The following is a 10,000-nucleotide window of genomic DNA, read 5'->3' on the forward strand; positions in this document are numbered from 1 at the left end:
TGTAACGACGTATTTTTGGAGGGAAGAGCAGGCTCAATCTCTTGAAGGAGATTATCGTCACAACTCTCCCCCGAAGCCTGCGGTTCTGGAAGAAGTTCGTCGTTATGTGGTGGAGTAATGGATGGAGTCGCTTCTACTTCATAAACTCTGGAGAGATCATGGGCTAAGATGTTGTCGGAATCTTGGTATAGCGTGTCTCCAGGTTGAATTTCTACAGTTAGCAAGCCCGTAGAAGACGTTGAGATGAGAAGTGGGCGTGCTGCAGGAGGTGTAGGGTGGTGTGGTCCGTGTTGATGGTAGACCGAGCACTTTTCAGGTGTGGAGTGAAGTGCTGGAGCTTCAGGATGATGAAGAGTAGCTCCTTGCCAATTGTTCCGTAGTTCCTTGTAGCAGTAGTCGCTGACAGGTGTATTCTCCTCGCCTCGTTGCTGCATCACGACACCACCAACGTCGGTACCACTGGCGTCGACATGGAGGATGAAGGGCTTATCTGACGAGGTGAGAGTGGAATTAGAATAGGGCAAAGGAGCACGATTATTATCCTGAAAGTATTTGGGAAGATCATTAAGGATTTCGGAATTAGAAAGCGCTGACTCCTTGTCAGTGCTTTCGGGAGGAGAAGCTGGGAAGGTCTCACTGTGGATGTAGGGTTCTGTGAAGGTAGAACAGTTAATCAGGACAGTGGGAGGAGTACCATTATATTGTTTCAGGAGGTTGACGTGGCACAGCTGGGTCTTCCGCCGCCTATCTGGAGTCTCTATGACGTAGTTGTTGTTATTTCTGCACTCTTGGACGCGGTAGGGTCCTGAAAACCTGTTTTGTAAAGGTGAACCTGGGATAGGGAAGTATGCTAGAATGAAGTCTCCTGGCTTAAATTTTCGTACTTTGCTGGTCTGGTCGTAATGAGTCTTCATCCTCTCCTGGGCTTTCAATAGATTATCATGGGCAAAACGGTGGACTCTCTCTAGAATGTGTTGAAGGTTTTGAAGAAACTGGGGCACATTCTGATGCTCACTGAAGGTGGCATCTCGGAGAGAGTCTTTGAAAGCCTTAAGGGGAGTACGGCACTTACGGCCGTAGAGCATCTCATAAGGAGATACTCCTAGGGACTCATTGGGGAGACTTCTGTAAATACACATTATAAGGTCGATTTGCTTATCCCAATCCTTAGAGGTTTCACTACAAAACTTTTTCAAGAGTGCTTTGATAGTCTGATGACTACGTTCAAGAGAACCCTGTGAAGCAGGATGATAGGGGCTGGACAATACCTGTTTGATGTTGAACTCCTCCAGTGTCCTTTTGAAGAGATCACTGGTGAAGTTGGTACCACAGTCGCTCTGAATCTCCCTGGGAAATCCGTATTGAGTGAAGATCTTCAATAGATGTTTTACAACCGTAGCAGCCGTGATGTTCTTCACTGGAACTGCTATGGGAAATCTGGTGGTAGGACACAGGATGGTTAGGATGTAGGCGTTACCTGAACTGGTCCGAGGTAAAGGACCAACACAGTCTATTATGAGTCTGTGGAAAGGTTCCGCAGGCATCTGTATGGGAATCAGTGGCGCTCTGGGAATGGAGATGTTCGGTTTGCCTGCCATCTGACATGTATGACACTGTTTTACGTACTGTTTGACGCTATTTACCATACCTGGCCAGTAGTAGTCTTGACGAATTCCATGGTAAGTCTTGTTGAAGCCGTAGTGGGAGAGTGCTCCGTGGGCCAGGTGTAGAATAGTGGGCCGCAGGCTGGTAGGAATCACAAGTTGTTCGATGTTGGCCCAATCGTCCTCCTCCTTCAGTTTACTGGGTCTATATCTGCGGTAGAGCAAGTCGTTCTCGAGGAAGAACCCAGGAATACTGTCGGGTTGAGTCTCAGCTTGGAAAAACAATGGTGTTAAAGTAAGATCTTCCCTCTGCAACTTACGGAACTCCAACTTGGTCAGATGCGGGGGTAGTTTCTGAGGGTCTTGAGGGACAGCGGTAGCAGTAGAGTCAGCTGGCTGTGGACGTGCGGCTTGTGCACGGGTGGTCACGAGAACCGGAGGAGAAACTTCATCACTCTCTTGAACCTCTGCTGGAACATACGCTAGAATAGGGTTTATTGGCACAGAGTTACACACCTGGGGTTTGTCCATGACGATCAGGTTGGTCGGTTGCAGGTCTTCTGCCAAGTCGTTGCCTAGGAGAAGTTGCACTCCAGGCATGGGAAAAGGCTTTTCCCTGACGGCGACTTGGACTTCTCCGTTCACGTAGGGACAACCCAGGTGGACTCTGGCGAGAGGGTATGGAGTGGTAGCAGTGAGGTCAGTGATGAAGACAGTTTCTCCGGTGTAGACGATGTTGGGCACAGCCGACTTCAAGATGATCGATTGAAGAGCCGCTGTGTCCCTCAAGATCTTCAATTTGAAACGTCCCTCCGGATTTGAACCGTTGGCAGAGACAGTTCCAGTATACAGGTGGTTACTGAAAAGAGAAAGATCATTAGCATTAACACCAACATTCATCACAGGCTTACCGGACTTAGGAGGAGTTGGTTTGCGTTTCTGTGGGTCAGTGGTTCCCTTGTATTGAGACTTACCACACTTGTCTATGGTATGTCCATAGAGTCTACAATACTTGCAGTACAGTTGCGAACCAGCTTGATCGGGGCTCACTTTCTCGTAACTGTACCACGACTTCTTACTGGAGGATGGTTCGGGTGTCAGCCGGTGGATGAGGCTGTAAGTGTCAGCCGACTTAGCACACTTCAGGTAGTCGGTTTCTTCTTTATCTGCTAAGTAGAGACGGACAGGAGGCGGCACACGTCTCAAGAATTCTTCAACTAGCATCAGGTTGACGAGTTCTGTAAAAGTAGAGACATGTGCTGCTTCCAGCCATTTCATGAAATATTTCCGTTTTGTGTTGGCAAACTCGAGGAAGGTAGTGGTACTTGCCTTCAGGTGGTCACGGAATTTCCTTCTATAACTTTCAGTAGAGAGGAGGTAGGCGTCCAACACTGCTTGTTTCAGAGTCATTCTCAGACGCCAAAGTACTGAGTGTGACTGCAGCTCTACCTGTAAGATGGACTCTGAGAAGTGTGGCCCATTGGTCGACAGGCCAACTGAGTTGATTAGCAAGGGTTTCAAAGGTGGTAAAAAACATATCAACTTCTGCTTCTACAAAGGATGGCATTAACTTACTTGCATGTGATATATTAAAACTGACGGGAAGATTGGCAGTAGCTTGCTGGCGTTGAGCGAGGTGTGAAGTTTCCAACGTGTATTCTCGTTGACGACACACTAGAGCCAGAGTCGCTTGTTGCTTGTCATGTTCGCGTTGCATCTCCAACTCGCGTTGTTTGGTTTCAAGCTGTACTCTTTCCCGCTCACGGAACATTGCAAACTCACGTTCCTTGAGGGCGATTTCTTCCCTTCTTATGGCAGCTGCTTCTCTTTGCTGCTCACGTTCAATCTTGGCCAGCTCTAGTTTGAGTTTCAGCGTTGCCAAATCATTTTTATCTGCAATATAGTAAGTTTCATGAGTTTCAGAGTCTATCTTACCTTGCTCTAAATAGTAATCCAGCAACAGGTTGTGTAGGTCATTTTTGTTGGCTTGGTAGGGAACTTCTAGTTGATACTCATGTGCAAGAGTTTGTAATTCAGTCCTCTTGGCACGACTTAAAGTCCCTATTTCACCTGCTGGATTTGCACGGAAAGCTTGGAGACGAAACATGGTGAAATTAGCAAATAAATGTAACACGAATATTCAATAGTGAATGTCAGAAACAGGACAACGTGGCAACTGATACCTATCCTGTGGGATCTTTAACAATTAAAGTTAAGTACAAGGTGTTAAATGATTAATTTAAATTAAGGGCGCAGGAAATCTTGTACCCGGTACTCATGTAAGAGGATAAGGGCAAGAAAATCCTACTAACAAATGAAAGAGTTTCGAAAACAAATGAAACAGTTAAATGCCTCAAAAGTAAAATTGGTAGTCCAAGGATGTAGGCATACCTTGCCGAGTCTCTATAGGACATAAAGCAAGTTTTTCCTACTGAATTTAATATGATACTAACAGAATTAGCGAACTTTTGTGCTCTGAAAAAGTAAGCTAATTCCCTACCGTTGTATGTATCATCATCTCTGACTGACGTGTAGGGGTGCGAGGTGTTAACTGGTGACGAGAACTGCTGCTGAGGTCCCAATTCAGCAACTAAAGTTCGAGCTAGAGGAACTATGGCCCTCTTTGTCCTCCTACAGTCAGATTGCAGAAGATTGGGTGCTCTTGACCCGGGGCAGACCACCGTACCAGGGTACCAATATGATGATCTGTCAAAATGAGAAATATCCAAGGGACAAAGATGGTAAACACGAGTAATAACACGGAGGGAGAGATGACCAATTAAGAGTATGACTGCGGCCTACAGTCACCACGTAATCCAAAGTTGTCTCACCTTCACCATATGTTACTCTCGTAATGCACAATACACCGCACCATATAAAAAATGAAATTGAATATGAAAAATAGTAAAAGCTACGTTAACAAAGTTAAATACGCTTACCATAAATTACCACTTGGCACCAGTACCTGAGTGAAGCTCCCGGACAGGCCCCCATATAATATGTGACGGTAACGCGTTAGTGTTCGGCTGTTCAAAGCTAGGGGTATGGCCTCGTCACATAGTAATAAAAAAAAATAGAAAATCTGGAACTTCGTCTGTGGTAAGGTAAGGACAAGACACACGAAACACAAGTAAATTTTAACAATGGAATTTTAATTACGTTAAAGAAATCAAAACATGAATAAAGTGGACATACAAATTCGTATAATAAAATCAATCAATCAAAATAATAATAATTAAATAACAAAATGAAAAGTTATGTTAAGACAAGTGAATAATAACAAGCTGTGCAATATACAATAAAATGAGAGGTGCAGGAATATTGGCTTTAAGCTATCACCTCTCTTAGTACACGTAAGCCAAAGCTTACGTCTACCAGGAAGACGTGTTAACCGTATGAAAGCACTGAATATTCTGAGGACTGAGGTCGTGGCGGGCCCAGACATCAAGTAGTATGGTGGGTGAGTGTAGTAGCAGCTGGACCGGCGGCCAATCAGCGAGGAGCCGGCAACAAGACAGGTAGTTTGGCGATTTGAGGCTGGGCAGGTGTTCCTGGCTGCATACGTTTTGCGCTCTGGCAAACCTTGCTGGTGTTGTTGTCGTTGTTGGACATTTCTTCCATAGTAGTTTTATATAGATGTAACGACGTATTTTTGGAGGGAAGAGCAGGCTCAATCTCTTGAAGGAGATTATCGTCACAATATATATATATATATATATATATATATATATATATATATATATATATAGTTATATATATATATATATATATATATATATATATATATAACTGAAAAACTCACATCCCAGAAGTGACTCGAACCCATACTGCCAGTAGCAATGCATCTGATGTATAGGATCCCATCAGATGCATTGCTTCTGGCAATATGGGTTCGAGTCACTTCTGGGTTGTGAGTTTTCAGTTGCATATATGCCTGGAGACCGTTATATATATATATATATATATATATATATATATATAAGCCTATACTTGCATAAACCACAAGTGAAGATTAAATAATCTTTGGGCAACACCCACCAGTGGGACTCGAACCCAGAAAGCACAACTACCTTCCAGTAGCAGGCATAACTAGTATGCTTTAACCCACTACACCATCAGACCTTTCAAAAGAAGTAGATAGTTCAAGATATATATCTCAAACATCTCCACTTCCCGAAGGCACCAGATGAGTGTGGGGTCAGTCTGCATTTTCCATCAAGCCACTGTCAATGTGAGAGAACTCGTGTCCAGCTTATAAGCCTATACTTGCATAAACCACAAGTGAAGATTAAATAATCTTTGGACAACACCCACCAGTGGGACTCGAACCCAGAAAGCACAACTACCTTCCAGTAGCAGGCATAACTAGTATGCTTTAACCCACTACACCATCAGACCTTTCAAAAGAAGTAGATAGTTCGAGATATATATCTCAAACATCTCCACTTCCCGAAGGCACCAGATGAGTGTGGGGTCAGTCTGCATTTTCCATCAAGCCACTGTCAATGTGACAGTGGCTTGATGGCATCAAGCTTGATCCCTTTATTTGGCATCAGCATCGTGAGCATTTCATTCCAATATGCAAAGAAATGGATTTTTTACGATTTTATTTTTAAATAAATGCGTGAGCGACGGGCAGCAACCAGTGATGATAATAACGATAAGACCTCCTATTTACTGGAAATCAGGGAGAAGGAGATGCAAGCACCTGACCGAGGCACAGAGAAGACAAGCAGTAGTAAGGAGGGTCCACAAAGTGGATATGCAGCTGGTGCCACCTGGAGGGGCCAGATTTCACACTCAATAATGAATAGTATGTTATTATGCTGTATTCTATCATATATCATATATATACATTGCCCAATGACAATATTTCTTAAGTCTCTTTGTACAAAACGCTAACAACCACTTTATTATTATTATTATTTTTTTTTTTTTACTTTTTTCTCTCCTTTGTTTTTATGCGGATTTTATTATGATTTCTACATCTTGGAGAACGCATATCCGGCACTAAGCCTGTGAAGTTTGAACGAAATTGATCAACATGTTAATCAGCCACTGGTGGCCGAAGTTGTGACTTTTATTTTTGTCGGCCGATTTATTTGCAGAGTTCAAACACTATTCTCTTTGTATATTTAGCTTGTATTGATAAATGAGGACCAGATGAGGGTCTTATCACTAATAAATGGGTAATAAAGTTATTGTAATATATGTTTTTCCTTATAATAACATAAAAACATAAGAATGAAGGTAGCGGCAGAAGGCCTATTGGCCCATACGAAGCAGCTCCTATTTATATCCACCAAATCTCATTCATATATATGTCTAACCTATTATTAGACAGTTAAGGAGCCCAGTGTCTGTATTTCAGTTATCTCTTAACGGAAACCTATATTTATTTTTGGGGGCTATTTTTTTCTTGACTTCATTTCAACTCATATTGACCTACAACTTTCACATATTGAAGTACGAATGCCAAGCAGTCTTACCTATAACTTATAAGATATTTCATAAATTACAAGTATTATATTCATTGTCGAGAACTTTAAATGCATTTTTCTCTATGAAAAGCATTTTCAACTTTGGCACCTAATAAAAAAATCAGTTTCTGACCGATTCTCACCATTTTAACATATGTGCAAAGTTCTTAGTGCTGAGGTTCCAAGTAAATCGATTGGTCATAAAGCCATAACGTTTGGAGTTATAAATATTTTGCGTATAAATTTGGCACATATTTGGATGGCCACATTCAAAAAATGTTTTACAGTAAACTATTCACTAAAACAATAATTCTATCACTAGCAACTGAACGTTATATGCCATTCTGAGACCATAATGAATAAAATAACAATTGGTGACATTATTTTGAGTTATCTTGAGATGATTTCGGGGCTTTTAGTATCCCCTTCCCGGTCCTCGACCAGGCCTCCACCCCCAAGAAGCATCCCGTGACAGCTGACTAACACCCTGGGACCTATTTTACTGCAAGGTAACAGGGGCATAGGGTGAAAGAAACCCTGCCCATTGTTTCTCGCCGGCGCCTGGGATCGAACAGAGGACCACAGGATCACAAGTCCAGCGTGCTGTCCTCTCGGCCGACCGGCTCCCATTATAAGATATGTATAGCCATTTGAAATTGTGAATTTGTTTTTGTGTTTCGTTTTCTATTTAACTTTTTTTCTGTTTATGGTATAATGTTGATCCATAAGGAAAAGTTGGAGTATTTACCATGAAGATTATGCACACAAAATTTAGTGTGCATGAGGAAGTTTCGGTCCACATGCACCGGGCCCCTTAAGCCCTTGTCATGCACATTTAATAAATCATTAAAGTCAAGCAAAATACCGGAATCGTTGTGAATTGCAAATTTGAATTCAACTTTCATTCAATTATCGTAACGCCTAATTGCTTGAATCGATGAAAGCAAAAGACATGCGTTTGCCTCTTGAGAACATGGATTAATACAGAGTTCATATGGGACAACAAACTTTCAAAAGATCCTTCAATGTTTATGTGCAAATGTATACTGAAACGTTACACAAAGACAATGAATTTTTAAAGAACAATCTATAGTTCATCTTAATTAACGAGATGATAAATGCTTTGAGGAAATTCATTCAAGTTAAACATTCTCTAAACTTAAATGAAATGTCTTAAACATTTAAATTTATCAATAAATACATGTATTTGGAATACAGCCATTCTTCCTAAAATGAAAGTATTTATAGTAATTATTTGCTCGAAAGCACGAAACTGTAATGATGGACCAACAGAAAGTTGACTTTTATATTATTGATTTGGAAAAGCCAGAAATTTGTTTAACCGAAATATAAATATAAGACCTAACCTGTCCTAGCAATCCTAGGCCTATTACACACTATCAACGGCCTAGTATAGTACAAACATGTGCTATACTAAACCTAGAAATATTTAAGTGTGGTTTTCAGCTTTATTTTTTCCGGACTATAAAATTAATTAATTAATAGTGCAAAATATGGGTTACTTGTGGTCTAACACTCCATATTGATACCTTCGACGAAATACTTACTCTAAGTAAGTAATTATCAAAAGGATAGTTATGTACTATAAGTACTATCATTCATGAGCATGGGTTGACAGAACAATATATATTCATGAATAGTACTTAAAAGTTAGTTTCTGTATGAGCTTTCACCATCGAGTGCTGCAACTGGTGCCATCCTCCACAGGGTAACGATGCCTTCTTTTGGAGAGTCATTTCGACAGTTCTTCAAACAATCGGATTCCGAGGTGTTCCAGGCTCTGTCTCGCCTCATGGAGATAGTACCGTCTGCTGAATACGGATTGCAACAAGTTGTTGAGAAGAAGTAGGTGAACATTTTTGTTATTCAAATGTAATGTCCAGTGAATTTAGTGTGTTATGATATCACTGTCATTTTTAAGCAATATGTGTGTTTACCTAATTGTGTTTACTAGGTCGAGTATCAGTCCTTGGGCCACGACTTTTCTGCTGCTGGTTATCCAATCTCTAGAAACTGAGTATGGAATTCGCTCCGACCTCCCTCAGTTCTTATATTTTGGAATTTGTACACTCAAAGGTCTCTTTCCTTTTTATAATGAAGGCGTCTGCCTCTTTTTTAAGAATGACATATATTGGCGACTTGTCACCTCTCCTGACAACTATCTCCCTGTTCTCACGAAGGCTTTTAGCTGCCGCTTTGAGCTCGGGGGACAGTATGGTGCTTCTGTAATTGCCTCGATTCTTTCCTCCTTCCGCAATAAGTTCTGCTTGTAAGGTATCTTTGGTAGTGACCTTCTTTTGTGTCTCGAGGTCGAATATGTCGTCCAACAGAAAGTGGAGTTGGAAATTCTGTTGGACGACATATTCGACCTCGAGACACAAAAAAAGGTCACTACCAAAGATACCTTACAAGCAGAACTTATTGCGGAAGGAGGAAAGAATCGAGGCAATTACAGAAGCACCATAGTGTCCCCCGAGCTCAAAGCGGCAGCTAAAAGCCTTCGTGAGAACAAGGAGATAGTTGTCAGGAGAGGTGACAAGTCGCCAATATATGTCATTCTTAAAAAAGACGAATATCTGGCGAAAATGAACCTCATACTCTCTGACCAAACTAAATTCCAAAGGGTAACGAAGGACACTACAGCCGAATTGAAAGCAAAGGTCAACAAACTGATTGATACTGTGAACGCCAAGAAATCCGGACTCCACCTGCCAAAGATTATTGGGGAATATAAACCTGGATATGCGTATGGAAATCACAAGACACACAAGCCTGGAAACCCACTTCGGCCAATCATTAGCCAGATACCCACACCCACGTACAGACTGGCGAAGCGACTCAACGACTTGCTGACTCCTTATGTCCCTTGCACCTTCAGCCTGAAGTCTCCAAAGG

At 41.8% G+C, this 10,000-nt stretch overlaps 1 pseudogene; it reads left to right on the plus strand.

Moving 5' to 3' along the window:
• The window catches only part of LOC123748188 (ionotropic receptor 93a-like), a 41,597-nt pseudogene that overhangs the window by 9,687 nt on the left and 21,910 nt on the right, over positions 1–10,000 (plus strand).

Source organism: Procambarus clarkii, chromosome 76 (genome assembly GCF_040958095.1).
Source record: "Procambarus clarkii isolate CNS0578487 chromosome 76, FALCON_Pclarkii_2.0, whole genome shotgun sequence".
Classification (NCBI taxonomy): domain Eukaryota; kingdom Metazoa; phylum Arthropoda; class Malacostraca; order Decapoda; family Cambaridae; genus Procambarus; species Procambarus clarkii.